The sequence below is a fragment of the Lynx rufus genome, unplaced genomic scaffold, assembly GCF_022079265.1.
Source record: "Lynx rufus isolate CCGP_SWC_20201006 ecotype Redwood Valley unplaced genomic scaffold, mLynRuf1.p SCAF_9, whole genome shotgun sequence".
NCBI lineage: Eukaryota > Metazoa > Chordata > Mammalia > Carnivora > Felidae > Lynx > Lynx rufus.
In genome coordinates this window covers 25,565,603-25,586,173 of record NW_025814897.1, presented here as the reverse complement: position 1 = coordinate 25,586,173, position 20,571 = coordinate 25,565,603, and the positions used below count along the sequence as shown (strand labels likewise).

The 20,571-nt window shown below is 52.1% G+C and overlaps 1 long non-coding RNA gene across 1 annotated transcript; it reads right to left on the bottom strand.

The window, feature by feature from the left end:
* Nucleotides 1–1,422: 1,422 nt before the first annotated feature.
* Nucleotides 1,423–8,023, bottom strand: LOC124506308 (uncharacterized). Its single transcript, XR_006960739.1, has 3 exons — nucleotides 7,532–8,023; nucleotides 1,890–2,060; nucleotides 1,423–1,728 (listed from the first exon to the last, which is right to left on the bottom strand). It is a non-coding gene; the product is annotated as an uncharacterized LOC124506308 (long non-coding RNA).
* Between the last annotated feature and the right edge of the window lie 12,548 nt (nucleotides 8,024–20,571).

The window sequence follows — 20,571 nt, the reverse complement described above, 5'->3', positions numbered from 1 at the left end:
TATTGTCACAAGTTAATAACGATAGGGAGACTAAGAATTTAAAGTAAGAGTTAACTGAATGATTTGATATATACGTAATTTATTTTCTGATGTGGTGTGCCCGTTGCCCCAATACTAGGTACTGGTTTCTCTACCCATTAATTTGACGCCTCATCTTCCTACTCGCCCACAATGAGATATGGCCTCGCATCTGTCAGGATGCTGTTCTAAAAACAACAGAAGGCAACAAGCACTGGTGAGGATGTGGAGAAACTGGAACCCTTGCGCATTGTCAGTAGGAATGAAAACTGGTGCAAACTGTGGAAAGCAATATGGAGGCGCCTCAAAAAATTAGAAATAGAGGGGCTCCTGGGTGGCTCGGTCAGTTAAGCGTCTGACTTCAGCTCAGGTCATGATCTCACAGTTTGTGAGTCTGAGCCCCACATCGGGCTCTGTGCTGACAGCTCGGAGCCCGGAGCCTGCTTCGGATTCTATGTCTCCTTCTCTCTCTCTCTGCCCCTCCCCTTCTCATGCTCTGTCTCTTTCTCAAAAATCAAAAGAAGTCACAAAAATAAAAATAGAGCTACCCTATGATCCCTCAATCCCGCTTCTGGGCATGTATCCGCAAGACTTGGTATCAGGATCTTGAAGAGGTATCTGCACTCCTGGGTTCACTTCAGCGCAGTTCACAGTAGCCAAGATCTGGAAACAACCTAAATGTCCACTGACGGATGAGTGGACAAAGACGTGGCTTATACGTAGAGACGACGGGATATTACTCAGCCTCTAAAAAGAAGCCAATTCTACCACACGTGACCACACGGGTGAACCTGGAGGACGTTACGCGAAGTGAAACAAGGCAGTCACACAAAAGTTGATAAAAGTTGATAAAAGCATCCTCTTCGTTATCTCTCTCTCCCTCTCTTTGTAAGGTCATTTATTTATTTTGAGAGAGAGACAGAGCACATGAGCAGGGGAGGGGTAGAGAGCGAGGCAGAGAGAGAATCCTAAGCAGGCTCCACGCTGTCAGCACAGAGACCGAGGTGAGGCTCGAACCCGTGCACCTCGAGATCATGACCCGAGCTGAAGTCAAGAGCCAGGCGCTTAACGGACTGAGCCACCCAGGTGCCCCCCCTCTTCATTATCTCTTTTAATCAACTCCCTGCATGTATGGTTATTTTTATTGGGAGGCCTACAGTCCATGATATTCTACATTTCTCTCAATAGCTAACAGAAATGGTTGAATTGTCTTTGAGCCAGAATGGCGCTCACTGACACGACTGGTGTTCTTAAAGATCACCAACCACTTCTATTCATGGATGAGGAAATGTCCCGACGGGTGAAGTGACCGGTTTATCTGGTAGATTCTACCGGACTCTTAGGTTAACATAAAATATGCACTCAAAAATGCCTGGAAAACATTTCCACAGACCTATTCTCCATGTGAGGAAATCGAGGCACAGAGAAGCCACAGTGTTTTGCCTACGGTCATGCATATGCAAGTGGTTGACCAAGGACGGGAACCTGATTATGGCTACTGTTTCTTGAGCATTTATTTTGTGCTGGGCTCAGAGTTAAACAGTTGCCATTTTCTTCTCAGTGCTCCGGGGGCCCAGCCCGGAGAGTGTGGGAGGCAGCGCAGGGTGTGATGAGCCTAGGCCCCACGTTACACCATGAAGTTTCAAATCTGGTTCCGCCGATCACCAGCAGTGAAGGTTGGTAACTCCCTCTGGGTCTCGGTTTTCTCATCTGTATAACATGGACATCAGCACCTAAGTCATGGGTTTTTTTTTTTTTTTTCACCTTATCCTCTTTTACTGCACCCCTCCCCGTTGGCCTGCAGGGGGCGCCATTGAGCTGTATTCGCCACGTTCCAGGCCGCAGAAACCGCACAATTTGAAATCACATACCATGAAAAGAAAAAGAAAAGACTCAAACGCTGAGATCCAAACTGCGAAGACTTTGGTCTTTATGAGAAAACAGCTCTTGAAAAACAAAATTTCTCCCCTGCAGGAATGAGAGGATTTCTCAGAAGTCAAGTCTCTTGTAATGTGTGTCATGTCTTTTCTTTCCTCCATGTACTTAAAAAAAAAAACAAAAAAACAACTATATAGCTACGTCAAAACACACACACACACACACACACACACAGAGGCACACACTCACACACATACGCGCACACACGCGCACCCCGCACGCACACACACTCACACAACTCTGGAGACAGTATCAATGTCAGACTCCGCAGCCTTAACCTTGTCAGGAAAGGTGTTTTCTAGCCCGACCGTCCATCCACAGAATAAAACGAATGTTTGCCTCTGGTTAATGCTAACAGGAATCCAACACGTCTGAAGAGAATGGAAACCCTGGAAAATAATTGGGACCAATTTTTCCTTTGCTTATTTGCCAAATGTGAGGTTCCAAGCTGGGTGGTTTCTCTGAAAGCTTCCAACAGGAAGGCCTGAGTGCCCGCTGTTTGGAACACGGGCTGTGCCCACCTGGGGCATTGCTACATCCACTTCCCTGCTCCCTGGCCTGACCCCGGTGCCCGCCTCTGCTGCCGGCCTCCTTGTGGTCACGGCCTGGGCTCTTGGACAATTGTCAAAGGCCCCGTGATTACCCTTTTCTCCCATAAACAGTGTGCACTGGTGTGATTTCTGTTTCTCTCAAGCGTAAGCCAAGTGTGGAAGAGAGCTCAATGAAAACCCTCCCAATCCCATCGCTTCTGGAGGCCATCTTCTGACCATCTCTAAATGGAGGCACCTTCAAAGGCATTAGCCCATTTCATTACCAACAATCTCTTGTGATGGTCTATGTTTTACAGGGGGGTACAGAGGAGGAACATAGCTTCAACGTCACACAGCTACTAATGGGGCTTTGTGGAGGTTCTGGCTCTTTTGATTGAGTCCTGGGTCTTTCAATAACCACATCCTCACTTCTGCTGAGTTGCGGCCAGGCTGAAGATCAAGTCCATTCAGCTTCATCGGCTGTCTCCCCTCCCCGTCTGCAGGACTTCCCTGGGGAGTGTGATAAGATCACCTTTTGCTCTGTCTCCCCCTGCCCCTCACTCTCCGAAGGTCGTCTTTATCAAAAACGTCCTCACTTCTGGCCTGACCATCAGGGCCAATCTGGTGGCATCTGAGATATACTCAGATCCCCCCGGGTGTCCCCCATTCTGGTCCTGGCCTTCCTGGCTGCATGGGCACCATCATCTCCTGGTCTGAATCTTCTGCTGTGTAAAATGCAAACACCCCCATAAGGGATGGCTAATTTAGTCCCCAGTGTCTTACTGTGATCTAGTTTACAGCTCCTTTTTTTGGCTGAAAAAGAACTAGGAGTGGGAGCAGAAACAGGACGGTCAGCAAAAAAAGAAGGGAGGAGGTGCTGCCTTTCAGGGCCGCCCCTGAAAAGACACCACCCTCCGTAAACGGAAGTGGGTTGAGATAGACGATGTCACTGCTTGTTTCAAAACGCTGGTCCCACCTGATGGGCATTGAGGAGGGCACCTGTTGGGATGAGCACTGGGTGTTGTATGGAAACCAATTTGACAATAAATTATATTTAATATAAAAAAAAACCACCAGTCCCACCCTCCACACCTACCCAAGTAGGCAGATCTTCACAACCTAAGGCGGTGACCAGAGATGAATATTAATTGTACGCCCCCCACACACTTTGATGGCATCTGCAAAGTCTAATAGCGTGTGCTGTTTTCTGCCCCGCAGTGTGGGTGATCACTGACGCACCCCAGTAGTGCTGCCGGGACCAGCCTTCGCTCCACAAACACCCCGTTCTGGTCTCAGAAGGGCCAGTCACAGAAATGTTTTCTTAAACAGGACTTTAAAGAAAACATATATATATATATATATATATATATATATGTGTGTGTGTGTTTATATTTATATATATATATATATATATGTTTATATATATACACATAACCCTTTATAAAAAGCAAGTCAAGTTCATCTATTTTTTTTTTTTAACAAACAGAGCTATAGTTAATAGTTTACAGGCTTTGACTTGGGTTTGTCCTCTTTCCTGGGTTGATGAAATGTTCCTGCTCTGCACCTTTAAGAGATCACACACCTCGCTGGGAACCTGTCATTCCTTTGAACGCTCAGCTGAAGGGTCGCTCCTCAAATGCAATCATTAGGACTTGAATCCTGGAGAATCTTTAAGCAGCAAATACCCATCCGCTAGTAACCCCAGGTCGGAAAGCACAGCCCTCTGAGGGCCACGGGGCTGTGATCATGTGCGACACATCTGAGCAATGTCCGGGGTCACTGGGCAACCCCAAACACACACAGCTCGGCCAGAAGTGGCCTGGTGCATTTTGCTCCCCAGGGGGGAGGCAGCTGGGTTGTAACTTACTGCACACAGGTCACTCCCCGTGACTCGGAGTGCAGATGACGCGTTACAGTGTCCAGCGGTGCTCTTTCTTCACCACTGTCCCCATTTCTTCCCTGAGTGTTCAGCCAGGGTGGTCCCGATAAGAGCTCCGTCACCAACAGAGAGTTCTTTAACTTAACAGCCTGCGTGCAGTGGGGGCTCCTGAGCTCACTGGGGGTGAGGGGGCACAGGAGGGAGTGAATCGGCCCCAGAATGTTCTGGGGGTCAGCCTCCCCTTCATTCTTCTCTTTCTCTCCCCTGCCTTTCCTTTCCACTGTTTCCCAGGCGGGTGACTTTCCTTGTTAATCCCCTTCCTCCATAGGTGATAAAGCCCCCCACCCCCACTTCCAGCATTTTCAATCAGGATGAAGGAGTACAGGCACACTCCTTCTGGTGGTCATTCTTTGCAGGGCACCAGCAAAGACTGTCACTCAATTAGCAAGAAGAGTGGAAATTGCTTTTGATTTCTGGGAGGGGCCTGGTGCTGAGCCTCCGCTAACCCTAACCCTAACCCAGATCCCAGTCGGTCTCACTGTGGCACCAGGAGCACCGGTTGGGTGGGGGAGGCAGACTGCGGACGTGGGGGCGGGGGCGGGGGGGGGTGGTTGGCAAACCCACGTGCTTCATTCCTGGATTTTTTTCTGTCGCATCTGCTGGATTAGAGCCTTGGCAACCAACCCTACCCGCTTAACAACAATTCACGGCATCTAATTGCCCTTTCCTTTTCATTTTATTTAGTAACTGGGTTCAGCCCAGGAAACTCTGGCTTCCAATCCTTGAGTGTTTTGACTCAGGGACCGTAAACCGTCTGATTTCTTGGACAAACACAATCTTGAGGAATTTTTCTCTTCGCACAATGGCCAGGCTAGGTGAATGTCATGCCATGCTTCTCCATTCAGGCCTTGGAAGGTTTTTTTCTGTTGTTTTTTTTTTGTTGTTGTTGTTTTCCCCCTTCCTACAGACGTCAATCTACTTAAAATAAATATTCCCTTTGGTTTTGGGGGCCCTTTCCTTTGGATTACTCACCTTTATCTCTGGGATTACAAAGCAGCTGGGAAGCAGAGATAGGGTTTATAGTGACTTTCACACAGAGCAGAAAAATAGGCCGTGCCAAGCAACCCAACTCACGTTTTAGATTTTGGTGACCCTGGAATTCACCTTTGGCTTTGAAGATTATACTCCTTTGCCCTATGGGGCCATCTACCTGTTGCTTTCCTATTTGGGGTGGCTGCTCTCTTCCTGGTTCGGCTTCCCCCACCCTGCACCCCCACCCCCAGCCGCCATATGCAACCACTGGAGTCATATGAAGCAAATCTGGTCATGTCTCCCCCATTCCCCTTGTGGAAACCCCAGAGGAGGACTCAGATAAAATCCCACTACTCAGTCAGGCAAACTGAGTTCCATGTGCACCATGGCTGGTAGGAGGTGAGGGCGTTTTGGCACGTGTGATTCCTTCTGCCTCAAATGCCTTTTCCCTTCCTTGTTGGATTCTTCTGTGTCCATAGAGACCCATTTCCATTTTTGCTATGTGAAGCTGTCCTACGTAGAAGGTCTCCCCTGCCCTTCGTCCATCCAAATAGCTGCCATCTGACTCTTGTCATTATCACTTCCAATCCAATATACCACTAGCCACTTAGTTCTTCCTTTTCTTTTCATCCTTCTTGCCTTCCTTTTCCTCTTCATCTCTTCCTCCTCTTTTTTTATTTTTTTTTAAAAATGTTTATTTTGGGGAGAGACAGGGTGCCTGGGGAGGGGCAGAGAGAGAGGGGGACAGAGGATCTGAAGCGGGCTCAGTGCTGACCACAGTGAGCCCGACATGGGGCTCGAACTCACAAACCATGAGATCATGACCTGAGCTGAAGTCGGACGCTCTACCGACTGAGTCACCTAGGCACCCTCTCTTCTTTTATTTTTTAAATAGCTAATAATATTATTTTTGAAATCTCTACTTGTATGATAGCTGGCATTCCACCAAAAACAAAAGGTTCCCATGCTAATTTTTGTCTTATCAAATATTCACACTGCGTGGATTCTGACCAGGCACCTTATGTTTGCCGTCTCACTTAGATAGCACACTACCCTGGCAGTTCAACGTGATCTGCTCATTTTCACACAAGATAGACTGAGGCTCAGGGAGTTTAAATTGCTTTTTCAAGGTCACACTGCCAGCAAATGGTATTATTCATACTCAGGCCTCTCTGACCCGGAAGCTGGCCCTTTCTGTACTGCCCCTTAGCAACTGCACAGTGACTGGGTATGTGCACGCGGGACCAGAGGGCCGGGGCCCCGAGTTTAGTTCTCCCGGATGCTTCCTGTGAGCTCCTGGCTTTTCTGCACCCCCTCGTCCGTGTGTGAGGTGGAAACAGATATGCTGAATGCAATCCTCCGGAAAGTTGCTAAGGGCAACAGGTTCATAATAAATCGTCCACACTTAGCAGGCATTCCAAAAAGGTAAATGAGGACTTTGACACACTTCTCCACTCTTATTTCCTATCCCTTCCTGAATTTACTGTGTTTTCCTGGCCGGAGAAATTTTTCCCTGGGAAGAGTCAGCTGCCATGATTCTGGGCTGCTGGAGAAAACCAGGGGTGTTGTATCTTTAAACTGAGGTCAGAGGTGGGTCTGGTTGATTTCGGCATAAAAATGCTTAGAGACTCTGAATGACCAGGTAATGTTGAGTGTAGGGCAAAAATGGGAGGCTGCAGGGGAGTGGGGAGGCGGGGGGCATGGGGCGTGCTTTGGGCTGGAGCAGGAAGAGACCCAGGCAGGGGGCTGCTGAGTGAATACCCAAGGTGCAGGCTCTGATGATGTGTGCATTCTCGGTGCTCCTCGGCACAGCCCATAGATTCCTTCCAGTACTCACTCGTTTAAACACCATTTATCAAACGCTTTACTATGTTTCAAGGGTGAGATGGACGGAAGACAAGCGAACAAACAACGTGTCCGGTGGGGATAGTTGCTGTTACTCAGGGTGGAGGCAGGTGTGACGGGGCCCGTGTGCTGACTCGGAAGGAGCGGACAGAGAAAGTCTCACTGGTCAGGGCGCTTACCTGATCCACGGAGAGATCCAGGCCCACCCACCCAGGGCTGTCCATGGTCATGGTGACTTCACGCCATTGCTGCCACAGGGCACGCGCTCTCCCAGCTAGGTTCTACTTACGGGCGGCTTTGGAGGAGCAACCTGAAACCGGGTCCTGCCGGGAAAATCCAGAGTGGGCTGCTGCCCTACGGAACCGGTAGTGTGCACTTCGGTCCCACGGCACCTGCTCAACAGCCTGTGCACCGTGAGGCTTTTTCCGGGGAGTAAGCAAGGAATACACAGCAAGAAAGCCAGCCCCCAGCAGCGGCGGCTGACTGACACTGGTCTCTCGCTCTCAGTTTCTCTCTGTGCCGCTTGCTTTGTTCCGCACTGAGCAAAGGCGGCCGACGCTGGCCGGCCTGTGAGCTCGCTAAGTGCCCGTGCCCGCCCTGTTCAGGCCCCCAGAGCCCAACCCCCCGGAGCTGGCATCGTCCCCTCTACTAAGCACAGAGCCTGCCTGGTTTTGAAAACTTCTTGCCCACGGAGTAATTCTATCTTGCCATATCTGCCCCAGTTATGCTGAAGTCAGGAGAGGGCTGTTTTGTCAAAGCTGCCTGGTGCCCAGAACATGTCTCTGAGCTTCCTACCCACCTCTTTTCTTCAAAAACAGGAAATCACCTCAGGCCAGTGTAAAGCAGCCCCCACACCCAGGGGTTTGGATTTCATTCGTGCTCAGAAAGTCGGTTTAAGACTTGGCAAGTTGTGCCTCTCCAGGGCCCAGCCATTTTCCCCTCCGTCCTCCTGCTGTCTTCTAGATTTCTCTCACTGCCCTCAGCTTCACCTGGGGATTCAGACCCTTGTTTCTTCCCTGGAGGAAGGACAGTGGTGGGTGCAGGGCGTGTGCGCGTGCGCATGCACAAGTGGGAGGGAGAGAGGCAGAGAGAGAGACACACACAGAATCCGAAGCAGGCTCCAGGCTCTGAGCTGTCAGCACAGGGTCCCATGCGGGGCTCGAACTCACGAACTGTGAGATTGTGACCTTCGCGGAAGTTAGATGCTTAACCGACAGTCACCCAGGCGCCCCCTTGCTCCCCTTTCTATATCTGAATTCCTTTCTGTGAAAATAAGAGGCCCATAGTCCTGAGAGATGGGGTGAGTAATGAATGAATGTGTTCCCTTGCTCTGTCACCAGTGACATATCCCTGCCACTGCTTTATTTGATTATCAGCGACAGAAAAATGTAATAACACTGAAAAGAATCCAACGACGAAGTGGGTTGTTGGAGGGGGGCTGGGTAGAGAGGAATTTCAGCCAAGACCCAACAAATCCAAGAACAGGATGTTGTGGGAGGGATTCGTGCTGGGTCATCTTCGATGGATGCCACCAGCGTCTTGCTTCCTGTGCCTCAGGCTCCTCTGCAAAGTGTCCCGGCGAGCAGACTCTCTTCTCCCAGCTCTTTGCTGCCACCTCGTCTGCCCCAAGACCGTCTCTGGGACTCCAGGTGTGTGCCTTCTTGGAAACACAGGTGGCAAGGTCTCTGGACCCCTCCAGGCTCGGAAATGCTTGGTGGCCGGGAGGAGAATGACCCGGTGCGTCCCAGGTCTCTTTGTGAGAGAAGTTGAGAAAGTTTACAGCTTTGTCTCGGGACATTTGCTAAGCCATGTTGTAAGAGAAATCACGTCCGATGCAACAGGAACCCACCGCCGAGCAGTGAGATGCATAGGTTCTCAGGCTCTGCGACCCTATGGGAAATTGCCCTATAGGGCCCCACAGCCTGGGAAAATGGCCTGGAGGTTTTATCGAGTGACTAATATCCTACAGGGATCGTTTGGGTCCCAGGACTTGTATCGGGGTCAGCAGCCCAGCCCCCCTTTGAGCAACACCCCTGGGACCATTCATGTCCATCTGGAAGAAGCTCATCTCTGAGTCCGATTGAGGACTTGGTTCTTTCCCACCTCTCACCCGGCCACGTGATTGACACCTCCTCTCACATTTTCTGTTGGGAAATCCCAAAGCATCTAAAAGGCAAGCAGTGATACTCGAGCTGTGGCCAAAGGTATATGTGTGTTGGGTTGGGGGGACGGGAGGGCTGCAAGAAAAGGAGAGAGAGAGAATGAAAGAAACACACACACACACACACACACACACAGAAGAATGTAGAAGGGAAATGGCCAGGAAGAAGCAGTGTCTCCAAGGCCTAATACTGTGCCATTATAATTAATAGTTCTGTCATATTTGACACGATATGACAACATTAGGGATGTCTGGATTATAGAGCTGGGTGAAACAGTGTCAAAGGAACAAAAATTTCTTTCTCCCTCATTTGGGGGACATCGTCCAGCAGGGGATGTCGTATGTTCAGACGTGTAATGTGTCCCTGACCCGGGCCTCGTTCCTCATTATATAGCCAAACATGGCATCTGTTTGGTCATGTTATCCAGGGGGAGAAGGATCCCCAAATCCTTAATCACCGTGAGCTGCTGAAACCCCACTTAATTTCACACCACCAGCCCGAGTCCCTGGCAAGTGGTTACATTTACAAGATTTCATCGTTCTTCTTTTGTGGAAATGACAGCTAAAGCTTGGAGCTGGAAGAGGTCCAAGGAGGCAGAGTTGGGGATATGGAGATTCCTGAGATTTGGATAACACTTAAATGATTTGAAATCCTGACTTGTTGGCCGTATGGCTCTATTAAAGCCCTCTGAGATTCAGCCTCTCCCTGCGGGCAATGTCAGAGTGCCTCCGAGGAGCTCATACGGTTATTGTTCAACAGAGAGCCGCCCTTTTTGTCATCTGGTGAAATTGTCTAGTTTTGTCCGGTGAGACTAGGACCCGGACTGGCACTTGGCACAGGGGAGGGATTCTGTAAATACTTGCTGAGTAGAATCGACAGGCTACACGGGGCCTTAAAACCCAAGTCTGTGGATTCAGATTCAGGGCTCTTTAGAATCGATTTCACCCCATTCCTTTTTTTGAATGGGCTTCTTCTCTGCTTTCAACCACACAGACAGCAGAGGCTTCCGCATGGTCCTTCTTAACGGAATGGGTTCTGCTGAGGACGCGATGTGGGCGCGGTGAGTCTAGCTCAAGCTGCTTCTCTGGGACCAGAGACTAAGAGGCTGAGCTGGGAGTTCTGTCCAGAAGAGGAACTGGCAGGTTATGCTCTCTCCACGACAGGCCTGGCTGGAAGCTGATAAGTGATCTTCAGAGATGCTTCCTTGCAAAACCATGACTCAGGAATATTGCTCACATCCTCAGGATGGCACGGGGCTAAAAATAAGCCATGATGGAAAAGACCCCAGTGAGAAGCGGTGGGGAGGGGGGTGGTGAGAACTTGAGAGAGCCGAGGGCAGGGAGACAGGAGATAGGAGAAAGGTGCCAGTGGAACGGGAGGACGGAGAGCAAGGGGGGGAAGAGCAGAAAGAGGGGAGGGGAATGTCTGTTGGACGAGAGACGAGCCTTGGTGCAGGACGGAGGAGACAGAGGAAGGAGGGTCCCAGAGAGAAGACGTGTCATTGCATACACGGGCTGCAAACATGAACTTAACATTTGGCATGGCAAAACAATCTGGAGGCTGGGCTCAAGGTCACCAGCTGCTCTCCTTGTCCCTAACTGAGAGCGTCCCCAGGCTCTCTCTTTCTGAGAAATGTCATAAACGTCTTCAGTTATCAGTTCTATGCTGGGACCCCGAATCTTCATCTCTGACTCTAATCTCTCACCCGAGGTGGGTCAGTATCTTCAACTGCCCATGGCACTGGGTTTCCAATGTAATTCTGAGGAGCCCTGACAATCTGAGGGGCGGGAGGTGGGGCGTGGAGGAGCCAGAGCCCCCAGAATGCCTACTTTAAAAAATTTTGTTTATTTATTTGTTTTTTGAGAGAGTGAGCGAGAAAGAGAGAGAGAGAGAGAGCAAGCCAGGGAGGGGCAGAGAGGGAGAGGGAGAAAGAAATCCCAAGCAGGCTGCACGCTGTCAGTGCAGAGCCAGAACTCAGAACCGTGGGGCTTGAACTCAGAACCATGAGATCGTGACCTGAGCTGACACCGAGAGGCAGACACGTAACCAACGGAGCCAGCCAGGCCTTGCCCAGCATGCACGCCTCGTTTGAAACTAGCCCATCTCATCTCCCTTTCAATCTACTGTATTAGGTTCCTCCTAAGGTTTGGCCGGCTGCTTAAAATAAATTTGGCAACCACTGACTTTTAGGTTGAAACCACCTTTGCTACAATTCGAAATGTCCCTGATGAAACGCGCCCGTCCCCCCACCATCTGTTCTGTGTCTTCCCCTTCTCTCCTCACCTTTGCCTACGACAACCGTCATCCCAGGTAGTCAGACTCCAGATCTTGGGGTACGCTGAGGAGCGTAATTCCCACCGCCACGCAAGATCCCGTCTGCTGCCTTGGAAATGCCTCTGAGATCTGGCACTTTCTCGTCCCGTCTGCTGTGGAACCCTTGGTCCCAGCACCCAAGGGCCCAGATCGCTGTGGCACCGAACCCGCTATTCTCCCCTCCCCTTCTGTGCTGCCCACCCCTTTCTGACGAAACTTCTCTTTCCATCTTCGTTCGTTTGCTGCTCGCTCTTCAGAACCCCTCAGTGCTCCCAGGGCCTCTCATGAAAAAATCCTCCACCCGGAATTCAGCAGGATCTCTTGGCCTGGAGCTTGGCCAGTTGGAGTCATCGCTCAGACTCTCCTTTCTGATGCGAGGTGCCCACCTCCTTCATCTCTGCTCTCCCCCCCTCCCACCCCTGGAACCCTCCCCACTCTTTGTCGACTCTCCCAGTGTTGCCTCCCTTTTGACTTTCCTCAAGGCAACCTTCTCCACCTTGTTCTCTAAGACTCCCAAATCGACTTGGAGGTAGAAACCAGGGTACAGGACCCAAGGAGTCTACCTCCCAAACACACGGCAGAAGTTGTCCGTCTTTTCATTTTGCGTCGAGCCCAGGGTCAGCCTAGAGAGGACATCCCTGCCCTACCGCGTTTTCTTCCGTTCCTTGCAACAGAAAACTAGTCTCTGGCTGAAATTCTCCAGGCCCCCATGGGAGGAGTATCGACAGCAGAGCTCTGTATCCAGCCCCAGCCGGACCCTCCTGCCCTCGCCCCACCTCCCCCAGCCCTGGCCCAGATGGGAGGCCGGCAGACAAGCAAACACAAAGGACAAGGCTCTGCCGATCCCGCCTGTCTCAGTGCTGCGCCAATTTAAAACAATTTTTTTAATGCTTATTTGTTTTTTGAAAGAGAAAGACAGTCAGAGTGCAAGCAGGGGACGGGCAGAGAGAGAGGGAGACGCAGAATCCAAAGCAGGCTCCAGGCCCTGAGCTGTCAGCACAGAGCCCGACGCGGGGCTCCAACTCACGAACCGCACGCGAGATTGTGACCTGAGCCCAAGTCGGACACTTAACCGACTGAGCCACCAGGCACCCCTGGGCCAGTTTGTCCTCTGTCTTCTGGCTCCACAGGAGGCTTCTCACAGTCAGTGTGGGGAGAGGCAGGGACAGATGTGGAGACAGAGCTGACAATCAGTGCGGGGAGAGCAGCAGCCCCCTCAGCGGGACAAGGCTCTGGGAAAGGCAGCTGGAGCCCAGGGGGAACAGAGTGGGTGCCATTCACCCATCCAACCCAGTGTTCACTGACTACCCCCCGGCCTTCCGGGCCTCACAGAGCTCATGTCTCCCTGAGGCCTCAGACCCCCAGTGAGGTCAACAAACCAGATGGATCTCAGGACCAGGAAGGAGCCAACAGGGCCCTGGGGTGGTAGTGACTGCTGCTTCGGACCTGAAGGTCAAGGACAGGAATAACGTTAGGTGATGCGAGTCGCCTTGATTTTCCTCCTCCTCCGTCCCACTGATTATTCTGTCCATGACTTTTCTTTCTTTATTCAGTTTGGGTTTACTCTCATTTGTTCACACCCCCGTTTTCTGCTTTCCATGTTCTCTCCCTGCTGGTCCTTGTCAATCTTTGGTTTCTATTTACCAAGAGGTTTGATAGCCTGGCAGCTTTCCTTTTCTTTTGCACTTATCTTTTCCCAGTGAAAACTCTGGAATCCCAGGTTCTGGGTCATCCCTCCAAATCACCAGATCTCACAGACTCGGAGGGGGTGGAAAAGACTTTGAAAGTAAGTGTGCCCAGTCCTTTGGTCTTCTGGCTCTCTCTAGATCTGTCTCTGTCTCTGATTTTGTCTGTGTCTCTCTTTTTTCACCATTGCCCCATTCTTTTCTCCACTTCTTTCCTCACTTGTTGGTGTTTTTATACCACCGGTCCCGCAGGATGGACAGTGGTCACAAGGTAGGAAGGAAATCCTCTCTCACTCTCTGAGGCTAGCTCATCTTTCCCCCCAGGAACGAGGGAAGATCTTGTTTTAATTACCGTCTTTGATATGGGCCAACTTGATTGGCCACAGTTGCATGCCTGTCATCTCATCCTTCCCTGCTTTTGTCCTATGCCTCTTTGTTCTGTCAAACTCAGGGGAGAAGGAACTAGGCAATTTACTTTTCCTCTTCTGGAGAATAGGGAATGCAGGGATGGGGGGACCCAGAAACGTCTGGACTGTGCTTTTTGGTACGTGGTACCTAGCTTTCACTAAATCCCCCCTCCTCCCGTTTCTTTCTTGTTGTAAAATACTTTCGGCACGGAAACATTGCAAGTCAACTATGGGTGCTCGCTCTTCCCTGATTATCAAGGAAGCTAGGCTCCGTGGCCGGCTAAGTCAGCAAGCGCTGGGATACTCTGGAAATTGCACGGGGTGGATTTGAACCACAGTGTGGCCATTTATCAGCTGTGGGACCTTGGGGAAGTTACTTCATCTTTCTGAGTTTCATGTTCTCATTTGTCAAATGGAGACAGAATAATAATTACTTCCTAGACTGTGTGTGTGAGGACTGAATCTATTAAAGGATCTAAAGTAACCTGGCATTGTGCCGAACGCATCCTCTTTAATTATTAAACACAGGCTGAACACCTCATTTGGGCAGAGCCCGGACCGTGCATTCAGGGGCCACGGAGAAGCAGCAGCCAGGACTGGGGGGATCTGGTTACAGACCTGGTCCCCTCCCCTGCCTGGGGGGCCTGGGTCTGAGCTGGAGATTGGAAGGCCGGCAGCCAGGCCCTTCTCCCCAGGAGCTGGGGCGCACATGAAAGCCTGTCATACCTCAGGAACCGGCCGCTGTGCCGAGCATCTGGATGTTCTTAGATCTCTGTCTGGATTCCTTCTGCTTGTCTTGTAGAATCACTTATCAGCAGCAAGCAGACCAGGGCTTTGGCTTTCCTCTCTGTGGCCCAGCCCCGCTGTCTTCCTATCCATAAACACGGTGGAGCAGGGGACAGGAAGGTGGCCCCAGGGCCCGCAGAGGAGGCTGCCCTGTGCGCTGTCCCTCCTGGCCACCCACCCCCCTCCTGCCCCCACCACCACAGATGCTACAGCAAGGCCTCCTCTCCTGTCCGGTGGCCCTTAGTCCCCCACACTTGCAGCTGAGAGGGGTTTAGGGACCGGGTGGAAATTTCAGAATTGTGCGGAACGTGCGAATGTTGAGAGCTGTCGGTAAGTCTCCATTCACCACACCGTTCCCTCCAAAATAGTCCCCTGTCGGTTGACTGTCTGCACCTAGAAGGACCTATTTCTCACACTAGGGTACTTAGGAAGCCGTGGGGAAGGCTGGTTGCAGCTTGGGGAATAGACCGTGCCACTGTGGTGTCCCCCCCCCACCCCGGGACTTAGAGCATGCCTTGGCCTTTGTTGCTGTGTCCCCCCCCCCCCCAGGGGACACATTCCAGGCCGGGATTCCAGGCTGGGGGCAGGAAGGGAAACCATCTGGGGCAGGGGATGAGGCTATTGGACTGTGAGGTAAGATTGTTAATGGTCTGTCCTCGGTTTACTTTCTCTCAAGCAGCAGGAGACACAGTCACCCCCGTCTCTTGGCGATGCTTTCCTCGCTGGCCTTCAGGAGGGCCCTCTTTCTGGTTCTGCTCCTGCTTTGCGGTCTCCACTTGGCCCCTTCTGTGGGTTCCTCGCCCTCTTGCCGCCTCAGCATTGGAGGGCCCTTGGCTCTCGGTTCCACGCTCTTCTTTCCTCCCTGGCGAACTTGGCCGGTCTCATGGCTTTAGGAGGCGGTGGTCTAGGAGGGCCACTCCGTGTCTGTGTCTCCAGCCCAAACTCCCTCCTGGACTCCAGACGCACACGGGACACCCACAAAGTAGACGCCTTGAATTCACGTGGCCACAACCAGACGCCTGGTCTCCTGGTCATGCCCGCCTCAGTCTTCCTTCTCTCTGCCGCATCGCTTCCCGGCTTCCAGTTTTTGAGGCCGTGCTCCTTGGAGCTGTGCTTGACGCCTCTGTTTCTTGCAACCCCATCCAGCCCGTCAACAAATCCTGTTGGCTCCACTTTTAAACTATATCCAGCATCCAGCTGCTTCCTGTCCCTGTATTGCCACCGGCCCAGTCTAAGCCACGTCATGTCTCGCTGGAGCTCTGCAAATGGCTTCCTCTCCTGTGTTCTCCACCCTGTCCGTGCTGTCCTATTGGAAGCTTGCCTCCGTGAACAGACCGCGGTTCTCTTCTTCCCTCATCTTCCTTAAGTCTTGCCAGCCGTCACTTCCGCAATATGTCCCGCTCTGAGCACTCTGTATGAAAGAACGGTAGCCCCTTCTGCTATGCCCCCTTCCCAGCACCCCCATCCCTCTTGCCCTGCTTTGTTTTGCACCACAGGGCTCACATTATTACTTCTTATGCCCTCCATTTCCTGTCTTTCTTCCCTCCCTAGGTTGTAAGCCCCGCCAGGGCGGGAACCTTTGTCTCTGTGTCCCAAGGACCTGGTGACACATCACAGGTCCTCCGTCACGGGCAGAGCGTTGCTGTGTTTTTGAAGGTCGGTTTCTTCGCACTCTGGCTGCGGCCCGAAGGTCCTTAGGGATCATCCCAGACAGGATAGGGGCCCCCACCCCTCCCCTGGTGCTCTGTCAGGACCCTCTTCCAGAGATTGTTGTCACAATTTGTGAATGCATATGTACTCGGGTCCTCGCTTGTTCGTTAGCTGTCTCTCCCTTGACCGTCACCACCTCATCGTGTGTTTGCTTTATTTTCTATGGTGTCCCTAGTACGTGGCAGATAGGCCTACAGGGAGTGCATGCTTGGTGATTGCAATATTTATGTATTTACTCATTTATTTATTTACGATGAAGGATTTGAGGCTCAGGGAGGTTGAGTGATCAGCCCACAGACACGGGGCTAGGAGGGGGAGCCCACCTTGAACCTAGACCTTGTCTGGCTGGGCGTGCGCCTGTGTGTGTGCGGGAGCGTGCCAGGATCTGTGTTCTCTCTCCACTCTTGCACTGTGCCGCCAGCCCCTGCCCCCTGCACGGAGGGCTGTCCACAGCTGCCATCTCTGGTTACCTAGTCCCCGTTACCTGCTGCCACAAGAGACGCCTCTGCTCTTTCGGCTGCTTTATTCTCAAGAAACTCATCTGACACCCCGCTGCCCAGCACTGTGAGGTCCCACGACTCCCTCATGCCCTCTGAGCCCAACCAAATCCATGGCTTCCCAGCGAACAAAAGGCCCAAGGTCCTGTCCCTGCGCACACAGAGTACACGGCCTTGGGAGATTCTGAACATTGCGTGGCAGCCACGTGAGCTACGTCCAAGGGCAGGATCACGCCTGTCCGGATGCTGCCCCCCAGCAGGAGCCGGCCGCACTGGCCTGGCCCTGTAACGCCAGCCCACCCTGGGCACAGCTGAGGGGGCCCAACCGTCCCGCCCATTGTTTCTCCTCTCCCCCCAGGGCAGGTGGCGCACTCACATCTGCATCCCACGAGGAACATGCTGGTCTTTTCTACAGGAAGGGAAAGGGCAAAGAGGAAGCAAAACAAGGGACTCTTTAAAAACAGGGGGGGACAAACTAGGGGCCGCGCTTCCAAGCCAGCTGGAAAGGGCCTTGAACTCACTGATGGGGACGGACAGGAGCAGCTGAGCACCTCGCCCCGTGCCCACAGTCAGACCCCGTTCTAACTTTGTAGCCTCTAGGAGCCCACGCTTTTCCAGAGAGGCTCAGGCCCGCCCGACAGGAGTTCAGTGCTGGCTCCAAGCACGCCTCATGAGCCTGGCCGCCTGTGGTGGGGCAGCATAGGCCTCCCCGGGGGTGCCCAGTGGGGCAGGACTGGGATAGACACCTGGATTTAGAAGTCGTGGCGAGTGCAGGGATCGGTTGGCCCTTGTGCAAACTTGGTAATGCCTGACCTGATGCACAGAATCTGAGGGCTTATCTTTCGCCTCCCTGGGCAGGAAGGTTGAGAATAAAATGGCAAATGAAATGGAATCATTTTTTTTTTAAAGTATCTATGAAGCTTTTTTCCCCCACAGTTATAGCATTGGACACGACCATTGTGACCCCATTGGCGGTTCGGCTACTTTCCCCTTCCCAGTTGTGTATGGCTGTGTTTCACTAGCAGGAGTCACACTTGGTTCATCAACAACATTACAGAGGGCCGGGTCCAGGTCTGGGCTTCTGTGTGCGGCAGCTGGGAAACAGCGAGGTTAGGTTGGGGACTCAGGAGCTGTGAGTAGAGCCTGAGTTATTCATTATTGCTTCCCAGCTTGGCGCACACACACACACACACACACTCCACATACACATATGCAAACATACACACACTTAATTTGCAACAGGCAATCCCTAAAGCTGCGCATTCAATGCTGTCGCTATTCTATCAAAGAAATATAGATCTGTAAATAAACTTTGCATTCCGCTTCAAAAAGTGACAGGTGTGCAGAAATGGTTTTATAAACAAGCCGAAATGTTGACTCGCTTTGCATTGTTTGCTCGGATGTTATAGGTATCTCCTGGATTGCGGGCTTTCAGGCAGATTTGGAGAGAGTTTTACAACTGTGTTAGGATGGTTTCTTCACCTTAAATGGCTTTTGGCTTCATTGTTTTGGAGAAAATCTGAATCTATATCTTTTTTACTAAACTATTCTTAGAGCACTGCTAATACCACCTGACATCTAGACAAGAGAGGGGAAGGAAAAGAGGGAGGGAGGGAAACAGGGAAGGAGGGAGGAAGGAGATATAAAGGAAGGAAGGAAGAAGGAAGGAAGGCAGGAAGGAGGGAAGGACGGAAGGAAGAAGGAGATAGGAAGGAAAGAAAGAAGGAAGGAAGGAGGGAGGGAGGAAGGAAGGAAAGAAGAAGGAAGGGGGAAGGAAGGAAGGAAGGAAGGAAGGAAGGAAGGAAGGAAGGGAAGAAAGAAGGAAAGAAGGAAGGAAGAGAGGAAGGAAGAAGGGAGGAAGGAAAGAAAGAAGGAAGGGAGGAAGGAAGGAAAGAAGGAAGAGAGAGAGGAAAGGAAGGGAGAAAAGGAAGGAAAGAAGGAAGGAAGGAAGGGAGGAAGGAAAGAAGGAAGGGAGGAAGGGAGGAAGGAAGGAAGAGAGGAAAGGAAGGGAGAAAAGGAAGGGAGAAATGGAAGGAAGGAAAGAAGGGAGGGAGGGAGGAAGGAAGGAAGGAAGGAAGAAGGAAGGAGGGAAGGAAGGAAGGAAGGAAGGAAGGAGGGAGGGAGGAAGGAAGGAAGGAGGGAGGGAGGGAGGAAGGAAGGAAAGAAGAAGGAAGGGAGGAAGGAAGGAAGGAAGGAAGGAAGGAGAAAGAAAATGAGCCCACCTCTCTCCTGGCATGACCATCCTGTGGCTATTTCAGGGCAAGCCTATAAACCAAGAGAAGGACACACAAGTTCCCGCTCCTGGTTCTGACCTCACAATCAAGACATGGCATCCACCTAACTGTGCCCACAGATGAAACAGGCTAGCCTCCATTGCCCTCTGATCCAATCACAAATCGAGGAAGCCAGTCTCCAGCAACACCTGCCAGGGGCGTCCTGTGTAAATGGAGAGACAGCAAACCTCACGGCGTCAGAGAGAGCCGAATGTGGCAGGAGGGTGGAGCCCTTCGTCAGCCTTGGACTATTGGCTCCCCGCACCCCTACCTGCTCACACCTGTGCTGACGGGTGGGTCCCGGGGCCCATCTCTGTTCTGAGCTGGTCCTGACGATGGCCCAGAGTAGGCCAAGAGTGTGGCCTCGTCACCCGTTTTAAGACAGCATTGTCTTCAAAGACGGTATGGTCTCCTGCACCATGGAGGGCCTTGGACACACACCGCAGATGAATCCTGGGTGCTCTATAAACGTAGCGTCACGTGTCCCTCACCTGTCGTACCTGCTGCTCTTTGGCGCCGAAAGGGCGCCTTGTTTTCTCCCCCCTAATCCTCTAGTCGGCTGCGCAGACTGAAGGCACGTCCCCCTGGGGGACTGGATCCAGCCTTATGTGCGCCCAGCCGCTGACCGGGTCTTGTGCATGACGTCTCAGCTCCCAGCACTGCTGGTGACGCTGGCTCTTCCCAGATCGGCCCCCCGGCCAACCCTTTGCACTGAGCTGACCTCTCTGCTGCTGGCTGTTTCCCAGACTGCATCACACCCGGCTTCCCCCGCCTCCTCCCATCTGCCTTAGCTGCAAGGCCGGACAGTTTGTCTCCCAACGCTCGTTCACATGAGGGCAGCCTGCTGCTCACAGGGGTCAGAGGGGTCGTAGAGGTGAAATGCCTTGCCGAGGACCCTCAGCTAGTGGGAAGCAGGGTCTGGACAGCACCTGCTAGGCCTTGAGACTAGTGTCTGTGAATTCTCCCCTTGGAGCAGCAAACACAACCGGATCACGCGGTGCTTTGGCCGAGGCTGGACTGGGGAGCACGTTGCGAGAGGCAGCTCTAATTAGGAGTTCAATTTCATTAGATAATGAGTCGCATTCTCTCTGGCCCCAAGCTCTCCCCGGGAACAAGGTCAGCATCGTTGGCTCTTCCAGATGCTTTCTGGGTGGTGCAAACGCCCACACTCCAAGCCACATGAACGAGTGGGAGCCCCGCGGATACTCAGACAGAACACAGAAGCGGGTCAGCCAATGCAGTACAAACACACGGCCAGAGAGCAGGAACCCCACGCTCCCCTCCATGCGCGGCTGTGGCCAACAACCCACGGCCCCAGCCCGCTGCTGCAGGTGCTGATTTGCATGGGGTGGGCCTGGCCTCTCCCATGAGGTTTTGCCTCTCCAAGTTTCTTTTCTGCTCTTGGGAGATGAGCAGCCTCTTTAAAAAGGAAGAAAAACAAGACACTAGTAACTCTCTTCTTGGACCCGGGCCTTAAGGTGTTTCAAAGCCTCCCG